Source organism: Piliocolobus tephrosceles, chromosome 10, assembly GCF_002776525.5.
Source record: "Piliocolobus tephrosceles isolate RC106 chromosome 10, ASM277652v3, whole genome shotgun sequence".
Taxonomy (NCBI): Eukaryota; Metazoa; Chordata; class Mammalia; order Primates; family Cercopithecidae; genus Piliocolobus; species Piliocolobus tephrosceles.
In genome coordinates this window covers 46,594,326-46,616,023 of record NC_045443.1, presented here as the reverse complement: position 1 = coordinate 46,616,023, position 21,698 = coordinate 46,594,326, and the positions used below count along the sequence as shown (strand labels likewise).

General features: G+C 42.1%; 1 pseudogene across 1 annotated transcript in view; it reads right to left on the bottom strand.

The window, feature by feature from the left end:
• The window catches only part of LOC111542032, a 111,339-nt pseudogene that overhangs the window by 38,171 nt on the left and 51,470 nt on the right, over window positions 1-21,698 (bottom strand). Inside the window, exon 3 of the transcript XR_003309520.1 lies at window positions 1,446-1,713. The product of XR_003309520.1 is annotated as an FGFR1 oncogene partner 2 homolog (transcript). The remainder of the gene's footprint in view (window positions 1-1,445; window positions 1,714-21,698) is intronic.

Below are 21,698 nucleotides of genomic sequence, written 5' to 3'. Positions count from 1 at the left end.
GCAGCCACCCCACACAACGGGGCAAAGGGCCCACTGAGCTGTTAACACTTAAGCCGTCCACAGATGGCAGAGCTAAAAGAGCACTGTAATATGCCCTCTGGAGCCTTGGGAGTCACAGGCACCCCACAGCCTGGACGCTGCCACAGCAGCCAGCTGGTTCCAGCACTTAAGCCCTCCAGTTCCTGCCTTGTTCACCCACGCTCTCCTTCCCGTGAGGAGTTGAGAGAGGCAGGCTGAGCAAAGGAGAGACTCCTGCAAAGGGGTCAGGGAAATATCCTGCTTCACAATGATACTTTTTTTACAGCTCTGGCAAAACACAGACATGAAATAAAGACTCTCTCATTTTAAAAAGGTCAAAGCAATTTGCTGAAGTTAACTTTTTTTAGGAAAAATTAAATGCTCAACTTTTCCAGAACCCTATTTTTACTATAGTATTTCTCATTTGCAGGGCAAAAACAGATGCTCAATGTTTCAAGCATAACTGGGAAAAAAACAAACTGAATTATAACAACTAAGAAAAAACAAACTTGGTTTGTTATTAAAAAAAAACTTTTCCGTTGGTAAATTTCATTCCACAGAACAGTTCAGCTTTAGTAATCTAAGCATTCCCTAGAGCTCAGATTCTTCCTATAGATTTACTACACAATGAAACTACAACTTTTGAAACCACAAATCTGGTTTATTTACTTTCTTATGGGGTTTTTGAATTACCAAGTCAAAATCAGCTTTAAAAGCATTTTCTTCATATTTAACATGTGAGACCTATATCTATGAAGCTTTGTTTTGAATTAAAGAACATTAACTTTGAACTGGAAATTAAATTGAATGAGGGGAAAATGCCAGGATATCTATGATCATTCTTTTAATCAATATATACCAGTTATGTACAATAGTTCTAGTGCTATTGTTCACTTTGTCCCTTTAAATTTTTGCCGCTTTCTAGAAAAAGAGAAAAAAGTTTTGCAGAATCTTTGTTGTCCTTCCCTCCATTATAACTACCCTTCTATCTCCTGACTCTTTGCACCCTGTATTTCATTTTAGATAAGAAGCCAGAGGAACAATCCCAGAAGGAAAGCTAAAGAAGGAAACAAAAACCAGAAGCATTTACTCTTGCTCCACTGCCTTTCTCTAGAAAAATGTCAACTCAACATAGAACATCCTGCAACAAGCTAGCCCTCTTACCACATCTCCCTAACATATGTTCAGTATTCAAAAATGCACCTTCAAGATAGTAAGTATATCACAATTTGATAAGTTTGTGTGAGTAGAAAAGCTATTGTTATATGAATTAATTCTCAGACTGGTAATACACAAAGCTATAATCTAATATCCATAAATACTTGTAAAACCATTCAAAACACATTAGGACAGTTTTTAAATATACAGCTATAAATGGGGATCGTTATAACTATGCTTTTAACAATTTATGCCCACATGTATCTTACCCTTCTGGCTCTGTTTCCTGGACATTGCCGTTTCTTAGATCTCAAAAAATATACAAGAAAAGTATCCTTTTGCCTTGTCTGGATTTTGAGTGTAGGTATCTCTGATTCAAAAGTGGGCAATGGAAGTGTGTAGTTAGAAGCAAAAAATACTAAATCCTGCTGTTGGAAATTCTGCTCACTAGCTGTCAATCTCCTTTCCTTTTCTTGTATCAACTTCTTATCAGGAAGTATCATTGCAGATATTCATGTCTTCTTTTCCAGGGAGATTCTGGAGGGAAAAACACACACATATACTATTACAGTAATGACTATCTGTATAAAATTTCTGAGATATCCACAAGGTTTCTTTTGTATTTCTCTGTACAAAACTAGTTTTAAGTACTATAGAAACAATGTAGCTGCTGAAAAGCAGAATTTTTCTTAAGAAAACTTAATCTTAGAATCAGATTATCCCCTTAGTTTAGAAAGTATGTTCTCTTAGTCTTCTTATCTTTTGTATCCATCTAAAATATCCCCATCTCTGCTTCGCAAACTAAAATGTTAACTCTTACCACTCCCCAAGATCTTTCTTTTTTTTTTTTGAGATGAAGTCTTGCTCTGTCGCCAGGCTGGAGTGCAGCAGCGTGATCTTGTCTCACTGCAACCTCTGCCTCCCAGGTTCAAGTGATTCTCCTGCCTCAGCCTCCTGAGTAGCTGGGACTACAGGCGTGCGACACCACGCCCAGCTAATTTTTGTATTTTTAGTAGAGGCGGGGTTTCACCATATTGATCAGGACGGTCTCTATCTCTTCACCTTGTGATCCATCTGCTTTGGCCTCCCAAAGTTCTGGGATTATAGGCATGAGCCATCTGATCTTCCCATCCAAATCAAGGGTCTATTCTCTTCCTCTAGAATTTCTTTTTGTTTTGTTTTTTGTTTGAGATGGAGTTTCGCTCTTGTTGCCCAGGTTGGAGTGCAATGGTGTGATCTCGGCTCACTGCAACCTCTGGCTCCCAGGTTCAAGCGATTCTCCTGCCTCAGCGTCCTGAGTAGCTGGGATTACAGGCACCCACCACCACACCTGGCTAATTTTTGTATGTTTTTTTTTTTTAGTAGAGATGGTGTTTCACCATATTAGCCAGGCTGGTCTCTTGACCAGGCTGGTCTCGAACTCCTGACCTCGTGATCTGCCTGCCTTGGCCTCCGAAAGTGCTGGGATTACAGGTGTGAGCCTAGAATTTCTTTTTTTTTTTTTTTGAGATGGAGTCTTGCTCTGTTGCCCAGGCTGGAGTGCAGTGGCTGGATCTCAGCTCACTGCAAGCTCCACCTCCCAGGTTTATGCCATTCTCCTGCCTCAGCCTCCCAAGTAGCTGGGACTACAGGCGCCCGCCACCTCGCCTGGCTAGTTTTTTGTATTTTTTTAGTAGAGACGGGGTTTCACCATGTTAGCCAGGATGGTCTCGATCTCCTGACCTCATGATCTGCCCGTCTCGGCCTCCCAAAGTGCTGGGATTACAGGATTGAGCCACCGCGCCTGGCCTAGAATTTCTTATATCTAACCTCTTCTCAGGTTTCCCAGCTCAAATACGGTTGTAAAAAATATATGGGGGTGGGATGTGAAATGCTGAGAAACACACTCACCGTACAAACCCAAAGAATGGACTTAGAGGCTCGAAAAACAGCAAATGTGAGACTTTTTAATAATGGTCTCCCAGGTGCAGTGGCTCATGCCTGTAAGCCCAGCACTTTGGGAGGCTAAGGCAGGCAGATCACCTGAGGTTGGGAGTTCAAGACCAGCCTGACCAACATGGAGAAACCCCGTGTCTACCAAAACTACAAAATTAGCTGGGCGTAGTGGTGCATGCCTGTAATCCCAGCTACTTAGGAGGCTGAGGCAGGAGAATCACTTGAACCAGGGAGGCGAAGGTTGTGGTAAGCCAAGATCGCGCCATTGCACTCCAGCCTGGGTGACAAGAGCGAAACTCCATCTCAAAAAAATAAATAAGTAAATAATAATAATAATGGTCTTGCAAGATCAGGTGTTTGGTGGGCAGGCACACTGGGACAGTCACAACAGGTAATTTATCTCTTAGCGTACAAGTCCCTCCGCCAGATCCTCAATGGTTAAGTACTGTGGGGTGACAATCTTCCCGGACGTTGCCAAAGTTTATTATCTCCGTTATAAGGTTATACCCCATCCCCTTCCCCTCTTAAGTTTTGATTTCTCAATAGTGAAACTTTCTTCCCTTTTATGGGCGGAACCCTCCTCTACATTCGGTTCACTTATTGTGACCTCCTAGGCGCATGAGCTGTGTAGTTTGTTACATTTGCAGGCAAGCTGCCAGTACTTAGATTTATCATGCCTTGAAAACAAACCATTTAAAATGTTTTTTCACATGAAAGGAGGGAAGTGCAAAGGAATTTTAACATGGAAAACTGAAACATCAAAATGAGATTAGTCCATACTGCAGGAAGCTCCTTTAAATTACAAACATACAAATGTTGTTTTTCTATATTAGTAAACATTTTAAAGATACATGCCCAATATTCCTGAGTAAAAAAACATAAGTTCCTGCCAGCAGAGATGGGCTGATAATTTAAATAAATCAATAAATCGATCAATAAATAAGGAGATGGAACCTACAACCTCCACCTCTCAGGTTCAAGTGATTCTCCTGCCTCAGCCTCCCGAGTAGGTGGGATTATAGGCATCCGCCACCACGCCCAGCTAATTTTTGTATTTTTAGTAGAGATGAGGGCTCACCATGTTGGCCAGGCTAGCCTTGAACTCCTGACCTCAAGTGATCTGCCCGCCTCAGCCTCCCAAAGTGCTAGGATTACAGGCGTTGAGCCACCGCGCAAGGCCAATTTTTTTTTTTTTTTTTTTTTTTTTTTCCTCTAGAGACAGAGTCATGCTCTTATTGCCCAGGCTGGAGTGCAATGGTGCCATCTTGGCTCACTGCAACCTTCGCCTCCTGGGTTCAAGTGATTATCCTGTCTCAGCCTCCCAACGAGCTAGGACTACAGGCACCTGCCACCACACCTAATTTTTGCATTTTTAGTAGAGACAGGGTTTCGCCATGTTGGCCAGGCTGGTCCTGAAGTCCTGACCTCCAGTAATCCACCTGCTTCGGCCTCCTAAAGTGTGGGATTACAGGCATGAGCCATCATGTCTAGCTGAAATTTTTTTTTTTTTTTGAGACGGAGTCTCGCTCTTTGGCCCAGGCTGGAGTGCAGTGGCACGATCTCGGTTCACTGCAAGCTTCACCTAAGGGTTCACGCCACCCTCCTGCCTCAGCCTCCTGAGTAGCTGGGACTACAGGTGCCCGCCACTGCGCCCGGCTAACTTTTTGTATTTTTAGTACAGACAGAGTTTCACCGTGTTAGCCAGGATGGTTTCGATCTCCTGACCTTGTGATCCACCTGCTTCGGCCTCCCAAAGTGCCGGGATTACAGGCATGAGCCACTGAGCCCGGCCGAAAAATAATAATTTTTTAAAGCATAGGATGATAGAACTCTTATACCTGGACAACTGACTGGAAAAACATTTACAAAATGAAATGCAAGAAGGAAAGGAGAGTACGCTTATATGAAATATTTTCCAATTTGAAAAGAGGAGACTGAAGAGTCAAGAGGCAATTCTGTGAAAGTTTTAAAAATATTCCATCAAGATTAAGAACTTCTACAAACCACAGCGGGACCTCAGGAAAAGCAGTGTGAGTATTTGAAACTTATCATCTTCCAGAACACTGAGCCAAGTTGAGAGAACTAGCCAAAGCCTACGGAAATACATGGAATATACCCCTGGATATGGCACACTTAAAAAGATTTTAGAAAAAAGAACAGAACTCAGATCTGCCAAAAATAACTGAACCCTTCAGTGGTAAGCTTCTCAACAGCACATGTCCTCAGGTTAAAGAGGATGAGGCCAGGCATGGTGGCCCATGCCTGTAATGAGCACTTCGGGAGGCCGAAGCAGGTGGATCACCTGAGGGAGACCAGTCTGACCAACATGGTGAAACCCCACCTCTACTAAAAACACCAAATTAGCTGGGCATGGTGGTGCATGCCTGTAATCCCAGCTACTCGGGAGGCTGAAGAAGGAGAATTGCTTGGACCCGGGAGGTGGAGGTTGCAGTGAGCCAAGATCACACCACTGCATTCCAGCCTGGGCAATAAGAGCAAAACTCCACGTCAAAAAAAGAAGAGAAAAAGAAAAATGAAAAGAGGATGAAAGCAACAATCAACAACTAACCACAGTGGATGAGCAGGGGTGGGTGAGATAGGTCCCAAAGAAGACTGGAAACATATCAAGGATATTTCATCTATACTCTGTAGCTACAAACAAAAAGGTGTAAACAGAGCTATCCACATGTAACATGAAGAAGATAAACAAAAATGACAAAGCAACTATCAAACCTACTATAAAAAAAGAGAAATACAATGAGAGAAGAAATTTCCATGCAACAGATGAAGAACCCAATCTGGAAAACAATATAAGCCCTCAAACCAAAAGCAGATTCCACCTTGAATACTTATTTGAATATTTCAAATAAGAATGTGAATTCAAGTTGAATTTTTAAAAAAAACCATAAGTCGGGAGCAAGATGGCCGAATAGGAACAGCTCCAGCCTCCAGCTCCCAGAGCGAGCATCACAGAAGATGGGTGATTTCTGCATTTTCAACTGAGGTACCAGGTTCATCTCTCTGGGAAGTGCTGGACAATTGGTGCTGGTCAGCTGGTGCAGCCCGACCAGTGAGAGCTGAAGCAGGGTGAGGCATCGCCTCACCTGGGAAGTGCAAAGGGGAAGGGAATCCCTTTTCCTAGCCAAGGCAAACTGAGACACACAACACGTGGAAAATCGGGTAACTCCCACCCTAATACTGTGCTTTACCAAGAGTCTTAGCAAACGGCACACCAGGAGATTATATCCCACACCTGGCCCAGAGGGTTCCATGCCCACGGAGCCTCCCTCATTGCTAGCACAGCAGTCTGAGATCTAACTGCAAGGCGGCAGCGAGGCTGGGGTAGGGGTGCCCGCCATTGCTGAGGCTTCAGTAGGTAAACAAAGCCTCGGGGAAGCTCTAACTGGGTGGAGCCCACCACAGCTCAGGGAGGCCTGCCTGTCTCTGTAGACTCCACCTCTGGGGACAGGGCACAGTTAACAAAAAGCAGCAGAAACCTCTGCAGATGTTAATGACTCTGCCTGACAGCTTTGAAGAGAGCAGTGGATCTCCCAGCATGGAAGTTGAGATCTGAGAACGGACAGACTGCCTGCTCAAGTGGGTCCCTGACCCCTGAGTAGCCTAACTGGGAGACAACCTCCACTAGGTGCAGACCGACACCTCACAGCTCACACGGCGGGGTACACCCCTGAGACGAAGCTTCCAGAGCAAGAATCAGACAGCAGCACTTGCTGTTCAGCAATATTCTATCTTCTGCAGCCTCTGCTGCTGATACCCAGGCAAACAGTGTCTTGAGTGGACCTCAAGCAATCTCCAACAGACCTACAGCTGAGGATCCTTACTGTTAGAAGGAAAACTAACAAACAGAAAGGACACCCACACCAAAATCCCATCAGTACGTCACCAGTATCAAAGACCAAAGGCAGATAAAACCACAAAGATGGGGAAAAAGCAGGGCAGAAAAGCTGGAAATTTAAAAACTCAGAGTGCATCTCCCCCTTCAAAGGAACGCAGCTCATCACCAGCAACGGATCAAAGCTGGATAGAGAATGACTGACGAGTTGAGAGGAGAAGGCTTCAGTTGCTCAAACTTCTCAGAGCTAAAGGAGGAACTACATACCCAGTGCAAAGAAACTAAAAATCTTGAAAAAAGAATGGAAGAATGGATAACTAGAGTAATCAATTCAGAGAAGGCCATAAACGAACTGACAGAGATAAAAACCATGACACGAGAAATATGTGACAAATGCATAAGCTTCAGTAACTGACTCGATCAACTGGAAGAAAGAGTATCACTGATTGAAGATCAAATGAATGCAATGAAGTGAGAAGTCTAGAGAAAAAAAAAGAAAAAGAAATGAACAAAGCCTCCAAGAAATATGGGATTATGTGAAAAGAACAAATCTACATCTGATTGGAGTGCCTGAAAGTGAGGGGGAAAATGTAATCAACTTGGAAAACACACTTCAGGATATCATCCAGGAGAACTTCCCCAACCTAGTAAGGCAGGCCAACATTCAAATTCAGGAAATACAAAGAACGCCACAAAGATACTCCTTGAGAAGAGCAACTCCAAGACACATAATTGTCAGATTCACCAAAGTTGAAATGAAGGAAAAAATGTTAAGGGCAGCCAGAGAGAAAGGTCAGGTTACCCACAAAGGGCAGCCCATCAGACTAATAGCAGATCTCTCGGCAGAAACTCTACAAGCCAGAAGAGAGTGGGGGCCGATATTCAACATTCTTAAAGAAAAGAATTTTCAACTCAGAATTTCATATCCAGCCAAACTAAGTTTCATCAGTGAAGGAGAAATACAATCCTTTACAGACAAGCAAATGCTTAGAGATTTTGTCACCACCAGGCCTGCCCTATAAGAGATCCTGAAGGAAGCACTAAACATGGAAAGGAACAACCAGTACCAGCCATTGCAAAAACATGCCAAAATGTAAAGACCGTCGATGCTAGGAAGAAACTGCATCAACTAACGAGCAAAATAACCAGCTAATATCACAATGACAGGATCAAGTTCACACATAACAATATTAACCTTAAATGTAAATGGACTAAATGGTCCAATTAAAAGATACAGACTGACAAATTGGATAAAGAGTCAAGACCCATCAGTTTGCTATATTCAGGAGACCCACCTCACATGCAGAGACACACACAGGCTCAAAATAAAGGGATGGAGGAAGATCTACCAAGCAAATGGAGAACAAAAAAAAGCAGGGGTTGCAATCCTAGTATTAAACTAAACCTAGTTTAATTAAACTAAACTAAACTTAGTTTAATTAAACTAATCCTAGTTTAATCCTATTAAACTCTGATAAAACAGACTTTAAACCATCAAAGATGAAAAGAGACAAAGAAGGCCATTCCATAATGGTAAAGGAATCAATTCAACAGGAAGAGCTAACTATCCTAAATGTATATGCGTCCAAAACAGGAGCACCCAGATTCATAAAGCAAGTCCTTAGAGACTTACAAAGAGACTTAGACTCCCATACAATAATAATGGGAGACTTCAACACCCCGCTGCCAACATTAGACAGATCAACGAGACACAAAGTTAACAAGCATATACAGGAACTGAACTCAACTCTGAACCAAGCGGACCTAATAGACATCTACAGAAGTCTCCACCCCAAATCAACAGAATATACATTCTTCTCAGCACCACATCGCACTTATTCCAAAATTGACCACATAGTTGGAAGTAAAGCACTCCTCAGCAAATGTAAAAGAACAGAAGGTATAACAAACTGTCTCTTAGACCACAGTGCAATCAAACTAGAACTCAGGACTAAGAAAATCAATCAAAACTGCTCAACTACAAGGAAACTGAGGCCGGGCGCGGTGGCTCAAGCCTGTAATCCCAGCACTTTGGGAGGCCGAGATGGGCGGATCATGAGGTCAGGAGATCGAGACCATCCTGGCTAACACAGTGAAACCCCGTCTCTACTAAAAAATACAAAAAACTAGCCGGGCGAGGTGGTGGGCGCCTGTAGTCCCAGCTACTCAGGAGGCTGAGGCAGGAGAATGGCGTGAACCCGGGAGGCGGAGCTTGCAGTGAGCTGAGATCCGGCCACTGCACTCCAGCCTGGGCGACAGAGCAAGACTCCGTCTCAAAAAAAAAAAAAAAGGAAACTGAACAACCTGCTCCTGAATGACTACTAGGTACACAACGAAATGAAGGCAGAAATAAAGATGTTCTTTGAAACCAATGAGAACAAAGATACAACTTACCAGAATCTCTGGGACACATTTAAAGCAGTGTGTAGAGGGAAATTTATAGCACTAAATGCCCACAAGAGAAAGCAGGAAAGATCTAAAATTGACATCCTAACATCACAATTAAAAGTAGAGAAGCAAGAGCAAACACATTCAAAAGCTAGCAGAAAGCAACAAATAACTAAGATCAGAGCAGAACTGAAGGAGATAGAGATACAAAAAACCCACCAAAAAATCAATGAATCCAGGAGCTGGTTTTTTGAAAAGATCAACAAAATTGATAGACCACTAGCAAGACTAATAAAGAAGAAAAGAGAGAAGAATCAAATAGACACAATAAAAAATGATAAAGGGGATATCACCACCGACCCTACAGAAATACAAACTACCATCAGAGAATACTATAAACACCTCTACGCAAATCAACTAGAAAACCTAGAAGAAAGGGATAATTTCCTGGACACTTACACTCTCCCAAGAATAAACCAGGAAGAAGTGGAATCCCTGAATAGACCAATAGCAGGCTCTGAAATTGAGGCAATAATTAATAGCCTGTCAACCCAAAAAAGTCCAGGACCAGACGGATTCACAGCTGAATTCTACCACAAGTACAAGGAGGAGCTGGTACCATTCCTTCTGAAACTATTCCAATCAATAGAAAAAGAGGGAATCCTCCCTAACTCATTTGATGAGGCCAACATCATCCTGATACCAAAGCCTGGCAGAGACACAACAAAAAAAGAGAATTTTAGACCAATATCCCTGATGAACATCAATGCAAAAATCCTCAATAAAATACTGGCAAACTGAATCCAGCAGCAAATCAAAAAGCTTATCCACCATGATCAAGTGGGCTTCATCCCTGGGATGCAAGGCTGGTTCAATATTCGCAAATCAATAAATGTAATCCAGCATATAAGCAGAACCAAAGACAAAAACCACATGATTATCTCAACAGATGCAGAAAAGGCCTTTGACAAAATTCAACAGCCCTTCATGCTAAAAACTCTCAATAAATTCGGTATTGATGGAATATATCTCAAAATAATAAGAGCTATTTATGACAAATCCACAGCCAATATCATACTGAATGGGCAAAAACTGGAAGCATTCCCTTTGAAATCTGGCACAAGACAGGGATGCCCTCTCTCACCACTCCTATTCAACATAGTGTTGGAAGTTCTGGCTAGGGCAATCAGGCAAGAGAAAGAAATAAAGGGTATTCAGTTAGGAAAAGAAGAAGTCAAATTATCCCTCTTTGCAGATGACATGATTGTATATTTAGAAAACCCCATCGTCTCAGCCCAAAATCTCCTTAAACTGATAAGCAACTTCAGCAAAGTCTCAGGATACAAAATTAATGTGCAAAAATCACAAGCATTCTTATACACCAGTAACAGATAAACAGAGAGCCAAATCATGAATGAACTCCCATTCACAATTGCTTCAAAGAGAATAAAATACCTAGGAATCCAACTTACAAGGGATGTAAAGGACCTCTTCAAGGAGAACTACAAACCACTGCTCAGTGAAATAAAAGAGGACACAAACAAATGGAAGAACATATCATGCTCATGGTTAGGAAGAATCAGTATTGTAAAAATGGCCATACTGCCCAAGGTTATTTATAGATTCAATGCCATTCCCATCAAGGTACCAATGACGTTCTTCACAGAATTGGAAAAAACTGCTTTAAAGTTCATATGGAACCAAAAAAGAGCCTGCATTGCCAAGACAATCCTAAGTCAAAAGAACAAAGCTGGAGGCATCATGCTACCTGACTTCAAACTATACTACAAGGCTACAGTAACCAAAACAGCATGGTACTGGTACCAAAACAGAGATATAGACCAACGGAACAGAACAGAGCCCTCAGAAATAATACCACACATCTACAGCCATCTGATCTTTGACAAACCTGACAAAAACAAGAAATGGGGAAAGGATTCCCTATTTAATAAATGGTGCTGGGACAATTGGCTAGCCATAAGTAGAAAGCTGAAACTGGATCCTTTTCTTACTCCTTATACGAAAATTAATTCAAGATGGATTAGAGACTTAAATGTTAAACCTAAAACCATAAAAACCCTAGAAGAAAACCTAGGTAATACCATTCAGGACATAGGCATGGGCAAGGACTTCATGTCTAAAACATCAAAAGCAATGGCAACAAAAGCCAAAATTGACAAATGGGATCTAATTAAACTAAAGAGCTTCTGGACAGCAAAAGAAACTACCATCAGAGTGAACAGGCAACCTACAGAATGGGAGAAAATTTTTGCAATCTACTCATCTCACAAAGGGCTAATATCCAGAACCTACAAAGAACTCAAAAAAATTTACAAGAAAAAAACAAACCACCCCATCAAAAAGTGGGCAAAGGATATGAACAGACATTTCTCAAAAGAAGACATGCATACAGCCCACAGACACATGAAAAAATGCTCGTCATCGCTGGCCATCAGAGAAATGCAAATCAAAACCACAATGAGATACCATCTCACACCAGTTAGAATGGCAATCATTAAAAAGTCAGGAAACAACAGGTGCTGGAGAGGATGTGGAGAAATAGAACATTTTTACACTGTTGGTGGGATTGTAAACTGGTTCAACCATTGTGGAAAACCATATGGTGATTCCTCAAGGATCTAGAACTAGAAATACCATTTGACCCAGCCATCCCATTACTGAGTATATACCCAAAGGATTATAAATCATGCTGCTATAAAGACACATGCACATGTATGTTTACTGCAGCACTATTCACAATAGCAAAGAGTTGGAATCAACCCAAATGTCCATCAGTGACAGACTGGATTAAAAAAATGTGGCACATATACACCATGGAATACTATGCAGCCATAAAAAAGGATGAGTTCATGTCCTTTGTAGGGACACGGATGCAGCTGGAAACCATCATTCTCAGCAAACTATCGCAAGAACAGAAAACCAAACACCACGTGTTCTCACTCATAGGTGGGAACTGAACAATGAGATCACTTGGACTCTGGAAGGGGAGCATCACACACCTGGGCCTATTATGGGGAGGGGGGAGGCGGGAGGGGGAGGAATGGCATCGGGAGTTATACCTGATGTAAATGATGAGTTGATGGGTGCAGCACACCAACATGGCACAAGTATACATATGTAACAAACCTGCACGTTGTGCACGTGTACCCTAGAACTTAAAGTATAAAAAAAAAAAAAAAAAAACTATAACATAGGCCGGGTGCGGTGGCTCAAGTCTGTAATCCCAGCACTTTGGGAGGCCAAGACGGGCGGATCACAAGGTCAGGAGATCAAGACCATCCTGGCTAACACAGTGAAACCCCATCTCTACTAAAAAAATACAAAAAACTAGCTGGGTGAGGTGGCGGGCGCCTATAGTCCCAGCTACTTGGGAGGGTGAGGCAGGAGAATGGCGTAAACCCGGGAGGCGGAGCTTGCAGTGAGCTGAGATCCGGCCACTGGACTCCAGCCTGGGCGACAGAGCGAGACTCCGTCTCAACAACAACAAAAAAAATGATAAAAATAGAAGAAAAATAAATCTGATTGCAAAGTTAAAGAAAAACTGGAAAAAAAATTATGGATCCAATAAGTCAGAAATAGCAAGAAACAGAATAGACACAGATGAAAACAGAATGAATGGAATGAAACAAACCCTTCAGAAGAAAAAAACAGAGAAAAGCAATTATAATAGAACATTAGGGAACAAAAAATGATCCAATCTAAGAATAACTGGAATCAATACAAGGACTTAAAAATTATAGGACTTGGCCAGGCGCAGTGGCTCACGCCTGTAATCCCAGCACTTTGGGAGGCCAAGGTGGGCGGATCACAAGGTCAGGAGATCGAGATCATCCTGGCTAACATGGTGAAACCCGTCTCTACTAAAAATACAAAAAATTATCCAGGCGTGGTGGCACGTGCCTGTAGTCCCAGTTACTCGGGAAGCTGAGGCAGGAGAATCGCTTGAACCCGAGAGGTGGAGGTTGCAGTGAGCTGAGATTATGCTACTGCACTCCAGCCAGGTGACAGAGTGAGACTCCATCTCAAAAAAAAAAAAAAAAAAAAAAATTATAGGACTCAATAAAGGGAACAGAAAAATCATTTACAGATAATAAACAGGAAATTTCCCTTTCAATAAAGACCTGAATCTGTTCATTCCCCACCACCTCCAATCCATCAGAAGAATCCCATCTGTTCCACCTTTAAAATACATCCAGAGTTGAACCACTTCTCACCACCTCCACTGCTACTACCATTGTCGAAATCACGAGAATCTCTCATCCTGAGTCTTCTATTCTGCCATTCTCACTTCTATTTCACTATGGCCGCTATTAAAATTATAAGACAGCATATGTCCCACTTCTGCTGCTGAAAGCTCTCGGGAAGCTCCCCATTTCATTTAAAATAAAAGCCAGTCCTTACAGTGGCCTAAGCAGTCTTGTCTGTTCTGATGTCCTTCCTTTACCTTTACTCCACTGGAGCCACACTGGAGTCTCTTTATCATCCCTTTTACACTCTAGATATGCTCTCACCTTAGGGCCCTGAAGGTGTTCCCTCTGCCAGGAATGTTATTTTTCCCACAGTTATCTACATGGAATACTTCCTCAATCTCCTTCAGGTCTTTTTTCAAATGTTATCTTCTCTGTGGTTATTCACAAGAAACCTACTGAACCTGTGGTAAGAACAGTGGCAGTCTATGGCTGCTCCCATGACATACCCCTAAATGAGTGGGAAAGGTAGTTCTACCAAGGAAGGGAAAGCCATGAAAACCAGCAGCTTCACTGACAGAGGGGGCTGACTTGTGAAGCAAAGCACAGAAAAGCCCCATGCCCACAGGCAGTAACAGTTCGCTTTCTTGGTGGCAAACAAGCAAGACCAAGGGCTCAGCTAGCCAGAGGTTGCTGTCATGGCTGGTGCAAGCAACAGAACAGGAGATTAGATAGAAATTTAAAAGGGAAATCCAGAAACAAGACTAAGGGACCTGGGCACCATGGCTCATGCCTGTAGTCTCAGCACTTTGGGAGGCCAAGGAGGGGGGATTGCTTTAGCCCAGGAGATCGAGACCAGCCGGGGCATCATAGCAAGACTATGTCTCTACAAAAAATACATAAATTAGCTGGGCATGCTGATGTGTGCCTGTACTCCCAGCTACACAGGAGGGTGAGGTGGGAGGATGGCTTGAGCCCAGGAGGTCGAGGCTGCAGTGAGCCATGACTGTGCCACTGCAAATCAGCCCAGGCAACAGAACAAGACCCAGTCACAAACAAACAAACAAACAAACAAACAAACAAACAAACAAACAAACATAGCCTGGCAACAGAGTAAGATCCCACCTCGACAAAAAATAAAATTAAAAAATTAGCCAGGGATGGTAGCACACACCTGTGTTCCCAGCTACTCGGAAGGCTAAAATGGGAGCACTGCTTGAGCCTGGGAGGTTGAGGCTGCAGTGAGCCATGACTGTGCCACTGAACTCTAGCCTAAGCAACAGAGCGAGACCCTGTGTCAGAAAACAAAGACTACAGGGGACCTTGGTAAATGTTCCACACATTCATGATGCAGATATTGGAGAAGGTCCAAACTATCCACACACCTCTGGCTGACCATAAGCGTACACATAGCAGCAGCAAAGACTTAAAAAGGCCCAGTGGAAAGTAAAAATTATGAGCTTTGAAGGCAGTCACCAACACACAAAGATCTACAGGCAGAGAGTGCAAGCTTTACTGGCTCATGGTGTTTTAGTACAATCTTTAACCAATTGCTAACTGAACAGCAGGATAATAGATACAGATGTAACTTCAGCAAGCCAGACTTTAAAGTTTTTTTTTTAATTAAAAAAACAAAAACAGTAAAAACTGAGCAGATCCTTTAGTTGATGAAATCATATCAATGCTACGAAGGCAAGGGTAAAGGCTATGTGTACTTTTGAAACTTCATGTGCAATTGATGGTGGTGCTGAGACATGAAAGGCTAACATGAACGAGGAGAGGTAAGAGCACGTGACGAAACTTGGTGGTGCAGAAAAGACTTTTTCTTTTTTTTTTTTAAGACAGAGCCTCACTCTGTCACCCAAGCTGGAGTGCAGCGGTGTGGTCTTGGCTCACTGCAACCTCTACCTCCTAGGCTCAGATGATCCTCCCACCTCAGCCTCCTGAGTCGCACCACCACGACTGGCTAATTTTTTTTTATCTTTTGTAGAGACAGGGATTCACTTCATGTTGCACAGTCTGGTTTCCAACTCCTAGGCTCAAGCAATCCTCCTGCCTCAGCCTCCCAAAGTGCTAGGATTACAGGCTTGAGTCACCATGCCTGACCCATAATGGATATTTTTTAACTTGGTGATATGTGTCTCTCAATTCTGAGGCTTTGGTGAGAGGGTATGCAGACAGCAATAATAGCAAAAGATTTATGAATGTTTTTTGTATTCAAAGAACATCTACATCTGTTGGAAAACTTTAAGTGAGTTTTGTTCTTAGATAGCTCACATTAGTTGAATGTATTAAGTGAACCAATACTTGTATTTCCCCTACCTCTCTGACAACTGCTGTAAATGCTATATGATGTGTGCTCTCTTCTGTTGCTGACATGCAAGTGTGGTCACATGAACTGAAGTGGATGGCTTGAGAATACAGACAGGCTTGTGGTGTAGTCTGCAGGAGTACTTGGAAGCAGAGTTCACTTGTGAGCTCAAGTGTCACAAAGAAGGGTGGACATTCTAATATCTGGTTAGCTACTTAGCGGCTGGGTGCAGTGGCTCATGCCTGTAATCCCCGTACTTTGGGAGGCCGAAGTGGGTGGATCACGAGGTCAGTAGATCGAGACCATCCTGGCTAACACGGTGAAAGCCCATCCCCACTAAAAATACAAAAAAAATAGTCAGGCGTGGTGGTGGGTGCCTGTAGTCCCAGCTACTCAGGAGGCTGAGGCAGAAGAATGGTGTGAACCTGGCTTGCTTGCAGTGAGCCGAGATCATGCCGCTGTACTCCAGCCTGGGTGACAGAGCAAGACTCCATCTCAAAAAAAAAGAATGCTATTTGCTGCAATTCTGTGTCCCATGCTTGGATTTTGTCTTTTTTAGAGCCAGGGTCTTGCTCTGTTGCCCAGGCAGTCACACAATCATAACTCACTGCAACCTCAAACTCCCGGGCTCAAGCAATTCTTCTGTCTCAGCCTGCTAGGTGGCTGCAAGTACAGGCACATACCACCATACCCAGCTAACTTCTTTTATTTTCTGCAGAGACAGGGTCTTACTATGTTGCCCAGGCTGGTCTTAAACCCTTGGCCTCAAGCAATCCTCCTGCCCTGGTCTCCCAAAGTGTTAGGATTACAGGCCTGACGCACTGCGCCCAGCCCAAACTGATTTTAAAAAATAATTTAAAAAAAATATATAAAAACTGAGCAGAGACATTAGCCACCAGCAGCTACATACCACAGTGAGAAAAAGATTCCACAGATTTAGTCCAGGAAAGTTACTTAAAAAATAAAAACAATAAAGCAATGACAACCCTCAGGAGGAAAAATCCAGAAATCAAAGTTGCTACAATATAGTAGGTAAAATGTCCAGTTTCAACAAAAAGTTATGAGACATTCAAAAATGCAGGAAAATGTGACCCAAATGCATGAGAAAAAACAACATGGAGTTGGAAATGCCCCTGAGTAGGCCCAAATGCTACACTTTGCAAAGACTCCAAATTTCTTTAAAGGACTAAAAAAATATGAGAACAATACCTCAAACAAAAAGAAAATCTTAATGAAGAGACAGAAATTATTTTTAAAGAGAACCATAGTAAAAAAATAAAAAATAAAGAGAACCATGATATAAACAGGGCACAAATAAATTTGGAAAATAAAAAAAGACAACCAAATCAAACTTCTGAAGATGAATACTGGAGTAGAAGAAAAAAATCAGAAAACTTGAAGAAAGGACAATAAAAATTATCTAACTTGAAGAAACGAGAGAAAAAACAATGAAGAAATACAAGCCAGGTGCCGTGGTTCATGCCTGTAACTCCAGCATTTTGGGAGGCCAGAATAGAGTATCGCTTGAGGCCAGGAGTATACGACCAGCCTAGGCAACACAGATAGACACTGTCTCTATAAGAAATTGAAAATTGGCCAGGTGTGGTGGCACACGCCTGTAGCCCCAACTACTTGGGAGGCTAAGGTAGGAGGAGGGCTTGAGCTCAGAAGGTCAAGGTTGCAATCAGCCATGAGTCTAGGAAACAAAGCAAGACCCTATCTCTTAAACAAACAAACAAAAAGTAAAAATTTTTTAAAAAGTAAAACAGTCTCAGAAGTGTGTGGAGCAATGTCAAGTATACCACCATACACAAATTAGAGGCCCCAGAAGAAGTGATGTGAAAGAGGACAAAAATAGTGACCAAAAACAATTTACAACTTGATTTTTAAAAAATGTATTTACAGAGTCAGGAAGCTCAGTGAACTGTAGCTGCAATACACACAAAGAGATCCACATCTAGACATATCATAGTGAAACTGATTAAAGCCGAAACCAGAAAATCTTGAAAGCAGCAAGAACAAAAATGAAAACAATACTTCATCATGTACAGGGAGGCAACAACATTAACAGCTGACTTCTCATCAAAGCAAAAGAAGCCAGAAGGCAGGAAATGACATTCAAAGTGCTAAAAGAAAAAAACTGGCAACCAAGAATTTCATATCCAGCAAAGCTATCTTTCAAAAATGAAGGTGAAATAAAGACATTTCAAAGACTTACAAAGAATCCATTGCTTGCAAACCTGACTTACAAGAAATTTCAAAGGAAGTCTCTCAAGTTGAAAGGTAACCTGACTGTACCCAAAGAAACAGAGAACACTAGGAAAAGCAAATATGTAGGTAAATATAAAATAAGTATTTTTGGACAGGTGCAATGGCTCACACCTATAATCCCAATAGTTTGGGAGGCCAAGGCCAGCCTGGGCAACATAGCACGACTCTGTTTCTACTGAAAATAATTTAACTAAAGTATATATTTTTTAATTTCCTTCTCTTAAATTTTTAAAAGAATTTAAGTAATTATTACTGCTTTATGTAATACAAGATTAATAACAATACTGAATTATTGGGTTTATAGCAAATATAGATATAATAAACATGAAAATAATTGCATAAAAGGGGTAAGAAGCTATATTACAGAATTAAACTAGCATTAATTTAGTTAAATTGGCCTATAAGTTAAGATGCTTATTATAAGGACCAGAGCAAGTACTAAGAAAACAACTCAAAAATAGTAAAAACAAAAGACAAAAGCAACAAAATAACCATATGCTTAAAAAAAACTATTAAACATAAAATAAAGCAATAAAAGAGGTACAAGCAAACAGAAAAAGCCAAGAGATATACAAAAAAAAAAAAAAAAACAAATACCTGGCCAGGCACAGTGGCTCACGCCTGTAACCCCAGCACTTTGGGAGGCTGAGGCAGGTGGATCACCTAAGGTCAGGAGTTAGAGACAAGCCTAGCCAACATGGTAGAATCCCATCTCTACTAAAAACACAAAAAATATTAGCTGGGCACAGAGGCAGGTTCCTGTAATCCCAGTTACTCGGGAGGCAGAGGCAGGAGAATCACTTGAGTCCAGGAGGCGGAGGTTCCAGTGAGCCGAGATGGTGTAACTACACTCGAGCCTGAGCAACAGAGTGAGACTCCATCTCAAAAAAAAACAAACAAAAAAACAGGCCAGCACAGTAGCTTGCACCTGTAATTTCAGCACTTTGGGAGGCCAAGGCAGGTGGATCACCTGAGGTCAGGAGTTTGAGACCAGCCTGACCAACATGGAGAAACCCTGTCTCTACTAAAAATACAAAAATTAGCCAGGCATGGCGACGCATGCCTGTAATCCCAGTTACTCAGGAGGCTGAGGCAGGAGAATTGCTTGAACCCAGGAGGCAGAGGTTGCGGAGAGCCGAGCTTGCACTATTACACTCCAGCCTGGGCAACAAGAGTGAAACTCCATATCAAAAAAAGACTAAGGCCGGGCGCGGTGGCTCAAGCCTGTAATCCCAGCACTTTGGGAGGCCGAGACGGGCAGATCACGAGGTCAGGAGATCGAGACCATTCTGGCTAACACGGTGAAACCCCGTCTCTACTAAAAACTACAAAAAACTAGCCGGGCGACGTGGCGGCGCCTGTAGTCTCAGCTACTCGGGAGGCTGAGGCAGGAGAATGGCGTGAACCCGGGAGGCGGAGCTTGCAGTGAGCTGAGATCCGGCCACTGCACTCCAGCCTGGGCGACAGAGCAAGACTCCGTCTCAGTAAAACAAAAAACAAAAAACAAAAAAACAAAAAAAGACTAAACTCAAACGACAGAAATTGCTAGAGTGGCTGGAAAAACAAGATCCAACTGTATGCCATCTACAAAAAGCACTATAGATTCAAACACAGAGAGATTGAAAGTTAAAGAATGAAAAAAGATATATCATGCAAACCAATAATAAAAGGGCTTAGTATCAGATAAAATATTATTATTAGAGACAGAGAGAAATCATTATAAGAGAGTCATGACATCAGAAACATAGAACAATTATAAATATATATCCACCAAGCAATAAGACCTAAAATACATGCAGCAAAAATTGGCAGAAAGAATAAAGAGTTCAACAATGATAAAGACTTAAGTATCCCACTCTCAGAAACTGATTAATATGGTTTGGCTGTGTCCCCACCCAAAACTCACCTTGAATTGTAATAATCCCCCCAAGTGTCAAGGGTGGGGCCAGGTGGAGATAACTGAATCACAGGGCAGTTTCCCCCACACTGTTCTCAAGGTAGTGAATAAGTCTCAGGAGATCTGATGGTTTTATACATGGGAGTTCCCCTGCACAAGCTTTCTTGCCTCCTTTCATGTAAGATATGACTTTGCTCCTCATTCACCTTCCGTCATGAATGTGAGGCCTCCCCAGCCATGTGGAACTGTGAGTCAAACCTCTTTCCTTTATAAATTACCCAGTCTCGGATATGTCTTTATTTGCAGCGTGGGAACAAACTAATACACTGATTAAAAACCCAGACTGGGCCGAGTGCGGTGGCTCACGCCTGTAATCCCAGCACTTTGGGAGGCCAAGGCAGGCGGATCATGAGGTCAGGAGTTCAAGACCAGCCTAACCAACATGGTGAAACCCCGTCTCTACTAAAAATACGGAATTAGCCAGGTGTGGTGGCACATACCTGTAACCCCAGCTACTCAGGAGGCTGAGGCAGGAGAATCGTTTGAACCTGTGAGGCAGAGATTGCAGTGAGCTGAGATGGTGCCACTGTACTCCAGCTTGGGCGACAGAGCGAGACTCCGTCTCAGAAAAAAAAAACAAAACAAAACAAAAAAAAAACCCCAGACAGAAAATCAGTAATACTCCTCCATCCAACAAGAAAACAATATATATTCTCTTCAAGCACAACCAGAACATCCTCAAGGACAGACTATATCCCCAAGGGGCAAAGTCAGCTCTACTGTCTGTTTTTATAAATAAAGTTTTATGCTAACACAGGCATTTCCATTGGTTTATGTATTGTATATGGAGGCTTCAGCACTACAACAGCAGAAATGAATAGCTGCAACACAGACCATATGGCACATAAAGGCAAAATATTTATTATATGGCCCTTTATAGAGAAAGCTTGTTAAATTATATGATAGATCATAAGAAATTCTCAATTTTAAAATGATTGAAATCATACAAAGTAGGTTCAACAACAACAGAATTAAATAAAAATGAAGAGCAGAGAGAAGTATGGGAAATCTCTAAACATTTCAAAATAAAGAACATACTTTTTTTTTCTTTTTTTCTTTTTTTTTTTTTTTGAGACAGGGTCTCACTGTTGCCCAGGGTGGAGTGCAGCAGCAGCACGATCATGATTCACTGATCCTCTCACCTAAGCCTCCCAAGTAGTTGGGACTATAGGTGGGCACCACCACACCCAGAAAATTTTTGTATTTTTGCAGAGATGGGGTTTTGCCATGTTACCTGGGCTGGTCAAAAATAAACAATATAGTTCTAAACAACCCATGAATCGAAGAAAAAAAAATTTCAAAGGAAAATATTTTGAACTGAAAGAAAATAAAAACATAACACATCAAAATTTATGGGATATAGCTAAATTGGTACTTAAAACATCTATAGCAGAAAAGAAAGGTCTTCAATCTATAGCTTCAGTTTCCAATTTAAGAAATTAGAAGGCCGGGCGCGGTGGCTCAAGCCTGTAATCCCAGCACTTTGGGAGGCCGAGACGGGCAGTTCACGAGGTCAGGAGATCGAGACCATCCTGGCTAATGCTGTGAAACCCCATCTCTACTAAAAAATACAAAAAACTAGCCGGGCGAGGTGGCGGG